This window comes from Desmodus rotundus, chromosome 5 (genome assembly GCF_022682495.2).
Source record: "Desmodus rotundus isolate HL8 chromosome 5, HLdesRot8A.1, whole genome shotgun sequence".
In the NCBI taxonomy this organism is placed as follows: Eukaryota; Metazoa; Chordata; class Mammalia; order Chiroptera; family Phyllostomidae; genus Desmodus; species Desmodus rotundus.
In genome coordinates, this window is record NC_071391.1 from 67,033,381 (window position 1) to 67,048,734 (window position 15,354).

General features: G+C 35.8%; 1 protein-coding gene across 1 annotated transcript in view; it reads right to left on the reverse strand.

The window, feature by feature from the left end:
• CNTN5 (contactin 5) overlaps window positions 1-15,354 on the reverse strand; it is a 1,123,225-nt gene that overhangs the window by 432,026 nt on the left and 675,845 nt on the right. The window lies entirely within an intron of this gene.

Consider the following 15,354-nt stretch of genomic DNA (forward strand, 5'->3'; position numbering starts at 1 on the left):
TCAACTGAACAAAAATGTCAAAACTATATAAAATTAAATGTTCACCAGTAAGTAAATACAATAAATAAAAACATCAGAAGAGAAAAGACTTAAAAAGGAAGGCAAAAGTGAAGAGCATGTAAACTTATTAAATGCCTACTGTATGCCAGATAACAGATTCTATCTCATTTAATTAGTTAATACTCAGAGAAAATCTATAATAAACGTACTTTTACACTAATGAAAATTTCATGGAAAGGTAGAAATAAATATGGGCCCCAAATATCAGGTTGGGCTTGAGAAAGATAATTTTGCTAGAGAAATGATGACTAATTGTGCTGCGGAAGTGTAAGTCATGTTCGCCTGCAGTAGTGTAAGAATTTAGAGAATTATGTGCATACCTAGAGCACCCTGAAGTGTGAATTTAGGAAGAAGTACAAACTTTGCTTTATTTTTATTCATCATAAATTTGATTGCCTGGTAATCTTAGATCAAGATTCTCTCCTTGGCACCAGTGACATTTTGGGATATTCTGGGTTGTGAGACTGTCAGGTGTGTTGTGAGATATTTCCCATCCTCCCTGGCCTCTATTCGCTACATTCCAGTAGTGCCCCTCCCCAAAAGGCGATCATTAAAAATGTCTGCAGGCATTGGTAAATTTCTCCTGGGATCAAAATTGCCCTTCTTTTAAAACCACCACCTTAGAAAAATGAAGAGGGAAGATTTTAGATAACACGTATTTCCAATGTCTGTACTCAACAAGTAGAGGTTTATATCCTACGTGGATCAGCACAAGAAAATAGCAGGAAAGAAATGCAAGAATGAGTGTCCCAGGAAATTCAATCTTTAAAAACTATAACTGAAAATGTTTTATACCTTCATACTTAAAATATGGGTACACGAATTTTCTTTCTTTAAATGCATCATATGTACATTTTGGGAGAGGGGAGCATCTAAGAGAAGTGTTCATGGTATTCTAAACATTCATCCAATAAGAACTGAGCACTCACTACAGTTAAGCACTAAGAAGGCTTTTATTTAGTCCTAGGTACTTAGCTGAGCTCTTTTTCTTAACCTACAACAGCAGTAAAATGAAAATAACTGACATGTGTTTCTCTATACCAAATTATATTGCTGTCACTTAAACCTTTTATTCAAAAGAGGAAAAGAAATGATTGGATAACTACATGACTAGAGGAAATTATTGTCAAAAGGTTGCATTAGTTGTTGCATCATAATAACTTTATAAAATTTTAGAAAAACATGAAATCTCATCAAACTCTTAGAGTTAAACCATTTATTTAGAGTTAAACTATTTCATGACTTATTTTTCAAACAAGTCATGAAAAATAATCCCTTCTCATCTTTTAACATTAGAATGATTATTTAGCTAGAGATTATAAATGCTTACAATGTATAAAATTAACATTTAATAAATATGTTTTACATATGTATAAATTACAACATCCATGAGCTTTAGAGTCAGACATACTTGGGTTTAAAGTCCAGAACCATCATTTTCTAGCCTTGGGCCAACTACCTTTATCCTTTGCTGCACCACTTATTAATTGTAGATGATAAGATCTCCCAGCAGTATTATAATGAGGATTAATTGACATTAACATTTATAAGTACAATCCATAGTATAAGTACTCAATAAATTATAATAAATAATAATAAATTTTACTTGTGGTATAACACTATATGTCAGACATTATACTGAAACTTTATTGCATTGTATCATGCAACACGACTACCATGTGGCCAGAAATAATCCTCCCATTTTATAGACGAAAAAACTGAGCTTGATATCAATGAATTAAATTTATATAGCAATAAAAATGAACCTGGAATACAAATCCATGACTGTTGGTATCTAGAACCTGATTACCACTAGTACTGTTACTTATACGATAATTATTATCATCATACTTATGTTATAATATTTATAAAGCACTTTTATATTATTTAATTCTATGAGCTGAGCATTATCATAATTTCTAATTCAAAAATGAAAACTCTCCGGTTCTGAGAGACTTATACAAAATTAGCCAGACAGGAAATAGTTGATTTTAAGTAAGTTCCTTTGGTTTCAAAACTTAGGTTCTGAATATCGTCAAAACAGACAAGAGAAATAAAAGCCTGTCAGTCTGGGAAAAGCAGAGGATAAGATTTGCTAAATTGCAAACTGAAAACCATGTGACTAGTCTGAATGACGTTCATTCCATTTTGACTGCCCACGCTCTGTTACACATCTCCTTTTCGTTCGTTGTCACTCCAAAAGCATCTTAGCGTGCACGCACTCACCCTCTGCTCTCATTTTCCTCCTAGAAATAAAACTCACTGCAAGGGTGACAGAGCATGTGTCTACATAGGGTAATCATTAACGAAACTTCCTCTGAAGAGATCGGGTTTTAAAGTTTTATATCAGGAAGGAATTATTATAGGTAAACTCAGAAAGACGATTTGATTTGTTCTCGTATAATCGTCGACTCCATCTATTGATACGGATCACGCATTCATTATTTCCAACAATGTCCTTACATTTTGCAGTTTTTAGCTTGACGGAATATGTAACTTGTGTAGGTAGACCTCAACACCTATATGACAGTAAACCATCGCAAAGATCTTGATAACCAATAAGTGAAAATCTGTACTTAATGAGGCAGAAATCTTTGATAGTTGTGTAACAGGCAGATGCCATCACACAGGATCTTAATTTTTCATAGGAGTGATGCCTTTGAGTTTTTTTCCTTGATCAGACTTTTAATGAACAGACTATAAAATATTTGTAAATGATTGAACCTAAATTCTAGTGGTTATTATCTGTGAAATATCAGCTTCATATCTCAAGAGTGTCTTTTCTTCAGAAGAGGATTATTTCAGTTTTGAAATGATCTGTGTTTCTCCCCTTGAAAGAATGATAAAATTAACATCCTTTTTCTCAAGGATGAGAAAAAAGGTTCTCATTACTTTCCCCAAGTTAACTTCCTGAATTTTTCAGTTTTCTTTGTTAATCACAGTTCACATGGTTTCTTATTCATAGTTATTACTATTAAAAGATTAAACATTTATTATGTCTTCTCACCACAGGTTTCAATTTCTAAGTTTCTTATTTTTTCCCCAATAAAAAGATCATATGTGCAATAACCTTCTTATATGGTTAAGAAATACCTCTTTGTTGTCTTTCTAATTGAAAGATGCCTTGACTGGGCATCAAATTAAGCATTCACTATTAATGACTGTAGATATTGTTCCACTGTCTGTGTTCCCACTTAATGTTACCATAGTGATGTCCAGGTTCCAGACTGACTCTCTTCACTCCTCAGTGACTGGATTTTATGCCTGGATATCCACAGGCCTCTTTCTTCATCATTTAATTTCTAGAATTTGGTTGATATATCTTGGTGCAGTTTATATAACTTTCAGTTTCCAGAATTTCTTTTTCAAGCACATTTCTTTATTTGTTCTCCTCGTATCACTTAGGCATAGCTTAGATTTTTTAATGTCTTATCATCTCTGTAAAAAACTTTTATATCTTCATTCTTTACCTATTTGTTTGACTTTTTCAAATTTGACTGCTATGTTTCTATCTTTTTAGTTCCCTCTACATTACCAGTAATAAGGGTAAGTGAAATCCTGGACTAGTTACAAAAATCCCACCCGATTCACCATCCTCTCTCTCTTGTTTTGTCAACTAGCTGAAGGTAAAGAAACAGTGGGTGCCAGCAAAGCTCTGATAGATGTCAAAGATGTTATATGGACTAAATCTGGTTCCCAACTCTCCATATTGAAAAACCAAATGGAACATGACATGAATAAGAAATAAATGTGTATTGTGTTGAGAAATTGTTATAATATCCAGAATTTCTTATTTTAATTAATATACTTAAACAAATGATTTTCAAACTTGAAAGACATAATTTTATCAGAAAGTAATGTACACTGACATAAATATCCTTTTATTATGAAGCCTTACTTATATGTTTTTCTCCTTAATCCAGGCTTTTTAATAACAACCTAGTTAAAGTGTATCCTCAGGTCTAGGGCTTATGACAGGAGATACTCAATTACTCAACCTTATATCTAACTTTACCAGTTATAGTGCTACAGTTTTTATAACTGGTTTTCTATGTGATCCTTAAGCACCTTAAGTCCTTCTTCATATGCCCAAATTCTGAAAATAGGTTTTTATCCTGTGTCTCTATTCTTAAATCCTGTTTTTTAACCCTTCTAAAAGGTCCAGTGTTATTGTTCAGACATTTATATTATATGGATGTGAGATTCTTGGTTTGTATTTTTACATGTAGGGACTTTCACCATGTGGTCTTGTAATCACAAGTCTGACTCCATTTTTTATCTCTGACCACTGATGGTTTTAAGTGGTCAGGATTTATCCCTTTTACTTACCCCAGGGAAAGCTGATAAGCCAGGCTGAGGAGCTGATGAGCATTTGTCCCTTGACTTAGGTAGGAAAGTTCACACCGAGCAAACCCCAGCCCACATAAGAACTCTCACCCCAACCCTACTCCCCAGCCACAGTAAAAACCAAAGCTACCCATTCCTTCCCGTGCCTTGCTCACACTGTTCTCAGACCAGCCCATCCTGCTCTCACCATAAAGTCTCACGACGTGAACAGTAAATATTTTCATACACTTTGCTATATGTGTAGTACAATCGGTCTGCATTTCAGCTGACTTGGTGTTGTCGGGGTACTAATCTTGCACTCTGCAGGGCAACCACATAGCAAGTTAGGGCTCAGTCACCTTTGTAGAGAACAGGGTCTTTTCTGAGGAGAACATATATTCCTCCCAAATAGATCTTCAAACAGGTAACTAAAATGGGAAGGTAGACATGTGAGAAAAGTAAAGAGTGAATTTCTCTGGGTAGGTTTCTCCTAGGTTTGTATCAGAAAGTTAAGATATGCTGCGGGATCATCCAAATTACTTGGGCAAGATGGTCTCAGCTATGGAGGTATGCCGGGGCAAGATTTGGAGGTGACATAAATTGGAGCTGTTTAGTAAATTATACTTACACATCTAAAATCACATTCATATATATTATATATATATATATTCTTTCTCCTTTTCCATTTTGTTATCCTTGAATTTTACTAACAAACTCAGCAAGTCCAGAAAAACAATTTAGAAATGAGGGGAAAGTGCTGCACATCCATATTTATGCTAGTGGTTCTTGAATCTTTTTAACAAAAAATACTTTATAATTCTCTTTTTAAAAAAAATTAAATACTCTAACTTACTTATATACAGTTTTTTTTTTTAATTTAATAAAAGATCAAATAAAAGAGAAGTTGCCCTGGCTGGTGTTGCTCAGTGGATTGAGTGACATCCTGTGAACCAAAGGGTGGTCGGTTTGATTCCCAGTCAAGGCAAACGCCTGTGTTGCTAGATAGGTCCCCAGTAGGGGGCACTCAAGAGGCAACCACACATTGATATTTCTCTCCCTCCCCTTCCCTCACTCTAAAAATAAATAAATAAAATCTTGATTTTAAAAAGAGAAGTAACATAAAATAGTATTTTATTCTTATGTAAGTTCTCGGTAACATTTATAATAAAAGACATAAAGAAGTAATCAGTTTGTTTTTGTTCGTAAAATCCTCATGAATGTAGCAGCAACAGCTGCAAACTGACCTAAGCATTGGAAACTCAAATATCATGAGTGTCATTGATGTTAGATGATGTGATTTTCTAAATGGTCAACACTCTGGGTGAAGTTCTTAACAAAATGCAATATAATTTTACTGTACTTTACACAATTTTTACAATGGCATATGCATTATATGTTGTATATAATATAATACAAAGGTTAATTCTAGTCTCAATAAATTATAAGAATTTTCACCACATGTGAATGTCTTGCAGGACATTTAAGGGCCCTGTGCACTATATTTATAGGTCATTTAGCATTTCTGGTCTCTACTCCCTAAATTAAAGCAGTTCATTGTAGAGTCACTGAAACAACCCAAACTACACAAATTTCTGGACCACCTCTGAACCACATTAGAACAGCAGTTTTAACCTTTTTCATGTATGGCACACATAAACTCATTACTAAAATTTTGTGACACGCCAAAACATATAATTTTTGCCGATCTGACAAAAAAATAGTTGTGATTTTGATTCATTCCCATTGGATGGCCATTGTGTTGGCTGTTGTCTTTTTTTTTTTTTTTTTTTTTTTTTTACAGTATAAGGGAAAACAGGCCAGTGTCCCTGGCTAAATAGTCAGGTATTGCATGTTTTTAAAATCCTTGCAGCACCCCGGTTGAAATTCGCTGGACTAGAGCAATAAAGAAGGTAAGACCTCCTATGTTACCATGGCGTCAGCAGTAATCTCCCACGAGAGATGCCTGAGCAACAAGATAAAGCCTTACCGTGAAATGATGACTCTGGGACCAATCAGCCTTTCTCTCGGTGGAGGTTCTTGGAGCACTGCTATATATTTTTTTAAATGGAGACAATGATTTCCCTTGTAGAGTTCTCTGCTGGAATGAAGCTGATATCTTGCCTCTCTAATTCCTTTTGAAATTATTGCCATTTATTGATAGGCTGCCCAGATACTAACTTTCTTCCTGCCAAGACTTGTTAAGTATGACCAAATCCGAGAGTCCTACAGCTAGGTTCTTAGGGAAGACTTACTTCGTGACACTGGATCACATTTGCAATTGTTTCCCGGATCTTGATCAGAGATTATATGCCTACCTAGATTCTAAACTTGCCTTTCAGACTTAAATCTCTTTTAAACAATCCCATCCGTGCCCATTTTTCTCAAAGATTATGTCTAAAGTCAAATCCCAACCCTCTCTACCTGCTGGTTATCTCTAATTTATGGCCTTATCTAGCTTATTCATGTAATGTGACCTATGTGTTTCAGTAACATAATCTAGAGAAAATATTATTTAGGCTACTATGTTCACAACGCAATGACAAGAAATGTACTTTTAATGATTATTAATATATTTTTGTGATAATTTCCATAATTTTGAAATATTTAATTAGAAAATGTATTTTATGACATTCACAGTTATAATGTGAGAAAAACTTTTAATACCACATGTGCATCTAATAAAAATCCCTAAAATACCTACAGTTTCCTTTAACTTTAAGTTGCCTTTCAAAATTTAAATTAAGATTCCTTATAAAAGTCAAACAAGTATGAACTGTCAGTGTGAAACTTTCAAGGATTCCTAAGTATTAAAGCATTATTTATTAAAAAGCATTGTGATCAATATTTTATGGGCAGTGGCATTATGTTGCACACATAATATAAATTGAGTGTCTAATAGATTTTTTGTCATTTTCTAATATAGCTATAAAAGAGAGGTCAGATGATTCAGAGATGCTGTCATTTGTGAAAATGACCAAGTGTGTCAACCCCTTATTATATTCAGAAGAAGACGAACCACTAGGCAACCCTATCAACAGAGAGGACATTGCTCTTTCTTTCCATTTGTATCTAAAATATACAGTTTATTTAAAATAATATACATGCAAGTATTCTATCATAGGATAGAAACTCAACCTAAATTCAGAGTTCAAATTCTTCAAACAGATGTCTCCTTATTCAACAGTGTTTGTTAAGCTCCTACTAAGCTTACACCATTAAATGCTGAATGAGGATGAAGAGGGGTACATGAGATGGCCTTTGCTCAAATGGCACATAGCTAAACTGAAAATAAAAGCATACTAATATAAAACAATAACTATAGCTCTAAAAATTAAAATACAACAAAAGAATACAGTTATAAAGTTTCAATGAATGGTCATAGTTGGTAAGATTTTTAGTAGAATATGGTCTCTTTTTAAATAGAGAGAAAGTGAAGTAATTCTAATTTATATAGGAGTATATCATCCAAGTGAAATACATCTTCTCCCTCCCAGAGAGACTTCTTAGTATCATGAAAGATCATTTAAATTTTGTGTTTGGACATCCAAAACAATTTACTAGCAAAGAGTATTTTGAAGAAATGCAGAAAATTGTCAACACAGAGTTCATGTTCAGTCTTGATGCCATTGCCCACAAGCCAAGTCAGGTCTGGAAATGAGCTGTGTTAACAGTAAAATTCAGCCAAAGTTACTGAGGGTATGAAGCCACAAATTTGGTTGTTTGCAGGGATCTCCCAATGTCAGAAGCCAGCGGTAGAAACTCCAAACACTGGGCAGACTTAGAGTGTTATGTGAATTGCTGGTTGTGCTTATCACTGATGAAATTAAAGAGAACCAAAATTATATACTTAACCTTAGTGAGAAGTAATTCACTTCAACTGCTTCCAAAAAACCACTCTTTTCTCACCTGAGATAACATTTGTAATCACTGAATATCAGAAACAGGCTCCCTTAGTAGAAGTCTGAACTTTATAATTAGAATTCTTCCTATTCAGACTGCCTCTGTGCAAGGAAGATAAAATATATATACCTAACCATTTCATCACAAATAGAAGGAGGCGCAGCCTCCACTTAATTCTTTCCTACTAAAACCACCACAATGTAAAGAGATTAAGTAAAAGAAATATTTATTTGCTGTTCACTTATAAAGGGAAGGAAAAGTATATTATCAGCCATGGTTAATCCTTGTCTACATTACAAAATTCAAAAGCTGGACATATTTAGTAGGTGTTTAAGGTGCTCACTCCTAAAGATTCCCAATTAACTTATATTATTACAAGAATTTCTAATTTAAATCTTAGTAAAAATTTTAAATCAATTAAATTATATTACTTATATTCAAACAACCATTTTAGAGTAGTTATTAACAACTCAATTTTTTTTAAAAAAACTATATACTTCTTGGTTTGTGGAGGAGTTTGAAGAGCAATCATAGTGATTATCCAATATCAGTTTAAAAGCAAAGCAATATTTGAGGACTTCTCTAATTGCTCAGCTCCAATGAACAACCCTCCAGGTACTGCTACACTCCTCCTCTCCTTTCTGAGTCTAGCTCAAACATTTTACCCACTGACTGTGTCCACTTCCTCTCCTCAATCAGTGTCAATGACTAAATGCATATTCTTCCTGAGGCCATCGTGTTTGCTATCTCTTGCTCTGCTTTGCCCTGCTATTGGAAGTCAGCTACCATGCTGTGAGCTACCATGTGGAGTCTGAGAACAGCCTTGGGCAATTGAGACACTCAGTCCAACCGGCCTTCAGCACCTGGGTCCTGTCAACAATCAGGTGGGCTGAGTGTGCTTACAGGTGGCTCCCTACTCATTTAAGTCTTGGAATGAGGCAGCAGTCCTGCCTTGTGAAAGGCACAGAGCCAGAGGACCCAACTGAGACACATTTGCTTTTCCTGACCCACAGAGACCGTGAGATAACAAAAATATAATTTTTGCTCATTTTGTTTATATCCTCACCATACTTCTAAATTTTCTACAGAGGATTCCTCTTACATATTTATGGTTTTAAGGTTTCTTCATAAATCTCATCTATTTTAATCTTCTGTGATATCTTGTGACCATCTCAACAGATTGGCATTGTTTTCTAGGCAACCAGTCCCTGTAGTCAATGAAGATTTGTTTAGTTGGGTCCTGACTAAGCATTCTTCTTTAGAATGGAAGTCAGATGGAAGCCAGAGTCTTTTGTAGCCCAATGTTGAGAGTCACGTTCCGTTATTTTTGCCATAATCTGTTTTCCAGAAGGAGGTCACTAGCTGCAGTTCACAAGGGGGAGAAGAAAGTACACTCTAAATACCAGGAGGTAGACATCATTGTGAGCCATTTAAGACTATATACTATAGGTATCATCACATTGATCTCATTTTTTATTTCAGAAATGAAATATCACGGAGTCGAGGTCATCGCTCCACCCTATCCTGGGACCATGTTCCTGCTCACACTCTCCCTGTGTCCTCAGAGGTAACCACCACAGGCAACTTGCTGTCTTATGTTCATGTTTGTAAAATTGCACCACATATATTATCCCCAAATAGTATACATTATTTTCATTTTTTACAAGTGGTATCATAGTATAGGTAATATTCTGAAACTTCTCTTGTTTACTAAACATAATATTTTGAGGTATACCCATTTTCTCTCATAAAGATATATTCTATTCACTTTAATAGTTTTAAGTTTTCAAAGAATGAAAAAGTAGAATTTACGTGTCCATTTCCCTTCTGATGCACATCCAGTGTTTCTAATTTTTTGTAATTAAACATATTGCACTGAACATACTTTTATATTTCCTTGTGCACGTGTGAAAGAATTTCTCCAAGGTGTATATACAAAAGTGGAATTGCTTTCCCAAATTGCTCTACATATTGGATTTTTGCATTTCTTAGAAAAATCTTACCTCTACCTGGGGTACTTCTGGGCTTAACTGTGAACAGGAGAGGGATGACTTTGTGTTCAGGCTCCGTTAGTTTTCTCATTTTTCACAAGAGCATGTCAACTGCAGCTTTACTCTCTATTATGGCTAAAGGGAATTACCTGACAAAAGCCATATTTCAGGCTCTTGTCAAAAACAACAAACTCAAAGTCACATCTAGCCAAGATCTATCAAACGCTCAGATGAGAGAACAATAGTTATGAAGGATTACTTGGAAAAAATACTCAGACTCTATATTCTTCCTGATACTCTAAGTATGGATTAATCTAGAGCGGCAGAGGGATTAAATTAGGTAAAACTGGTTTCCAGTCAGAGCCTTGATACCCAAAGTGTGGTCCACAGACCATCAGCCCCACCATCACTTGGGAGCATTTTATAAATGCAGATGATCAGGCCCTATACCTGATCTATTGAAAGGGATTCTATTTTAGCAAGATTCCAAGTGATTGTATATATTAAAGATTAAGGAGCACATTTTTAGAATAATTACTTCTCAGTTTGTTGTTGATGCTTGGGTTTCATCAACCTTTACTGAAGCAGATGAAACTCACAGTTATGTAGCCAATAAGAATAATTTCAGGTTACTGGCCTTTATATCAATTAATTAATTTTTAATAAGGGCCCTCCAGAAAAATGTGTCTGAACTTAGTGTCAGCAATAACCGTGCTTCTACTCAATTACTATTTTATTTTAATTACTGAAACACTGAGAAATATGTAACTGACCAGTTTTTATTTCCTTGACCGTTAATTACCCAAAACAGGTATAAGTAGACACTTTAAACTAATTTGAAGCCTGGCTCCACATTATGTCCAAATATATGTTATTTTCATCATTTTCATTTTTTTCTAGGGTTTTGTTTATCATTGTGAACTATGTCAACATATATTTGGAACAAAACTACAAGGGAGTAGAACCAAATTATACCAAATGCAAAGTTACCTCATAGTTCTGATCACTTAGTACAGTCATGTGTGTCTTAACGATAGGGAAATGTTCTAAGGAATGTGTGTGGTCAATTTCATCATCGCACAAATATCACAGAGTGCACTTACACAAATCCAGATGGTATGGCCGACTGCATCCCTCGGCTACATGGTATAGCTTGTCGCTCATAAGCTACAAACCAGTACAGCGAGTTACTGTACTGAATATTGTAGGCAGTTGCGTAAGGCATTTACCATAAATGAATCTTGCAGGACTGGAAGTGTCTCTGTGTCAGTGAGGGAGTGGTGAGTGAATGTGAAGGCCTGGGACATTACCACACACTACTGTGGACTTGATAAACAGTGTCCCACCCGTCCTGCCCCTGGTTCTTTCCAACAGGGTTGCAAATAGTATATCGAAGCTTCAATGGACAAGGATGTGAGCTGAATTGATTGGAAATATCTAGGAGAAAAACACTGGGTAGGACATAAATCACCACAATCATGTCGGTCAGAAGGGAGTTCAGGTGGCCCGAGGATTTGTAGGAAAAAGAAATCAAGATGGAGGGAGAGAAGGACATTGTGGACTGCCACGGCTGTGTGATTTGGCTGTTGTACGTTGGAGCAGTGGTCAGATTGAGACAGTTTGCGGTACTCATCTTTCAAAAAATAAGGTGTCTAACACTAAAAGAGTACAAAACTGAAGATCCAGTATCTTGACTTTGGAAATTTCTTTTTGTCTCCATTGACCCTATCTTACATAAAGGGCTCTGTGTGACATTGAGTTGATGGAAGAAATAAAACTTGATTGTGTTCTGCATAATTACAACCTAAAAACATTCCCGAAAAAACAAAAACAGGTCGGCTCCATCACAAAGGTTTCCTAAAGTGGCAGTGGCACTTCATAAAGACTAGTTCAGCCAGCCCCTGTGAACCTGTGTCCTCGCGCAGAATCTGAGGTCTTCAGCGAAGAATTGACACTGTTTTCTGAAGACGGGCAGGCCAGATCTGGGAGAGCTGGAGCACCCTCTGAATCTACAGCAGTGGGGGGCAGGCTCCTTTGTGCTAAAACAGGTCAGTGGCTCAAAACTGAGGTAATCTCTGCACTCGAAATTGAGGTGCTCTGAGCTAAAGAGAGTCTATTGCCAAACCGCACAGATACGGCTCTGTCAGAGGGGAAAAATCCCTTCTATGAACCACACACCCTTCCATTTCTCACAGTTAATTTGGCACCATTGGAGTCTTACAAGACTACTGTCAGTATGTGGTCTGTCATTGACAGAAATGTCACTGGGAGTGCATGACTATATATTCCATCCTGATGTCATCCGTAAAATAACGATGCCTACAGAACAAAAATGACAACACATCTTTGCCTGATGGGTATGACATTAGAAATAACATAACAGGGTTTTTAAAGATTTTTTTAAGAGCAAGTTTTAGGTTTAATGGAGATGAACCTTTAATGGAGATGAAGATAGAGATTTCTCATGCACCTCCTACCCCCACACATACATGCCTTCTTTCATTACCAACACCACTAACTAGAAGAGTACATTTTTTAAAATCAAAGATAAACATATATTACATAGCATAACCACCCAAAGTCCATAGTTTATGTTAAGTGTCATTCTTGGTTTTGTACATTCTTTGGCTCAGACAAATGTGTAGTGACATATTCATCATTAGGATATCATTCACAGCATTTTCAATGCCCTCAAAACCACTTGAGCTCTGTCTACTCATCTCTGCCGCAATTCCCCGTCTCTGGCAACCACCGATCTTTTCCATGTCTCCATAATTTTGCCTTTTTCAGCACATCAAATAGTTTAAATCATTCAGTATGTAGCTTTTTAAGATTTACTTCTTTCACTTACTAATATGCATTTAAGTTTCCTTCATGTGTTTTCATGGTTTAATAACTCATTTCTTTTTGCACTGAATAATGTTCCATTGTTTGCATATAGCACAGTATTTATCCATTCACCTACTGAAGGACATCATGAATTTTCAACTCCTTTAGATAAATACCAAGGACCATAATTACGGGATTATTTTAAGAGTATGTTTAGCTTTGTAAGATACTGCCAAACTGTCTTTCAAAGTGCCTATACCATTTTGTGTTCCCACCAATAACGTACGAGAGTTCCTAACTGATCTACACCCTCATTAGCATTTGGTGTTTTCAGTGTTCTGGGTTTTGGCAATTCTAATAGGTGTATAGTAGAATCTCACTGTTTAATGTGTACTTCTCTGATGACATATGATGTGATGCAGCTCTTCACGTGCTTATTTGCTGTCATCTTCTTAGACGAGATGTCTGTTAAGGTCTTCGGCCCATTTTTTTTAAATCATTGTTTTCTTAAATTGTTTTAAGAATTCTTTCTATATTTTTAGATAATAGTCATATATCAGATATTCTTTTTTTTTTTTATCATCACCTGAAGGCTTTTTTTTTTTCATTGCTTTTTAGAGAGAGATGAAGGGAGAGAAGAAGGGAGAGAGAGAAACATTGATGTGAGACAGAAACTTTGATTGGTTACCTCCTGTATGCTCTTGGACCGGAGATCGTATGCACCCAGACTGGGGGTCAAACCCGCAACCGAAGCATGTGCCCTGACCAGTGACCAAACCTCAACCTCTCACTTACAGGGTGGCACTCCGACCAACTGAGCCACAACAGCAAGAGCTGTATCAGATATTTTTTTAAAAAATATCTTCTCCAAGTCTCAGGCTTGTCTTCTAATTCTCTTCATATTGTCTTTCACAGAACATTTTAATGGGAATTAAAAAACTTGTATTAAGCATTTTCAAAATAAAACATTTTTAAGGTGCTAGCACTATGATTAAACATAATTTAAATATCAATACTTTTAGATGATGCTTCACATGGCAACAATTGGCATAATCATGTGTCATGAGATTGCTTGTGATTGGCACCACAACCTAATTTGACATTTCTAGAATCTTTCCGAGCAGTTCAGTTCTCGCAAAATGTTTCTTTGAATGTTTAGTCCTTCATCAATCACAATTAAAATGTAGCCCAAAGTATACTGGATTTAAAATCAGTAGATATGTGAACAAAAATTGACTATACTACTGTTAAAAAAAGAAACAACAGGCCAAAATAAAATTACTCTTGCTAAACAGCATGACCAAACCAAAAGTTAATAACTAACTTAGCTGCTGTTTCAGCCTCTTGCAGGAGTGGGATTTTAAATTGGGTTTAACTTAAGAGCTCAGTCTGGGATCAGTCTGGATTCATTTTGAGCTGGACTGGGTTCAAAAGGAGACCGTCAAGTGAATATTGATAAATGGCATCCTTTATTTCCAAAAATTGAGTGTGCCACCTTTATGAAACATCTGCTTATTTTATGTGTAAGAACTATAGTCGCAGAAACTGCAGATATTTGCAAAGGAGAAGCTTGCTGGAGATGCCTTGAGTTGCAATGGCCATGTAAGGAGAATTATGGTTAGATAAAATTGTTAAGTGAACTTGAAAACAAGGGTTCCCAAATTGTGCCAATAGAATGAGAAATTTAATTGTCATGCAGAAGTTTGCAAAATGTTTCAAAATTCAAAAGTGGTATCATTAAAAGATTCATTGCAAAAGTCTAGCAGAACTTCTATCGCTCCACTCCACCCTCCTTCATCTGAGTACTCATTCCAATAATTCTGTCTAAACTGCCTTTCCACTGTGAAAAGACTATTGAATAGTTATCAACTCAGAATAAAACCAGCTATGGCTATGTATGGTCCCTTTCAGATACCTTTCACTCCTAGATCAAAGACCATGGGTAAAGAATTTTTGAAACCCATGGAAGATTCTCAAATATCTTTTTAAATGGATATCTCCTCAGTCCAGTGAGAGAGGATAATAATATCTCATGTTTTCCCTTCATTTCCAACTCTAGACCAATTGGTCGTCTATCCATTTTTCTCCCAGGGACAGCTGTTGCCTTCTTTCTTGTCTTGTTTTCCATCCTAAGAACTTGGCTTGGCTTTCCGTCTGCCTGGGCAATGTTCCTTTCCCTCTGGGACATAACAGGCTGCTTTTTCTTTTGACTCTTTGGGAGTGACTGGATCTTGGGAGGGTAGTCATC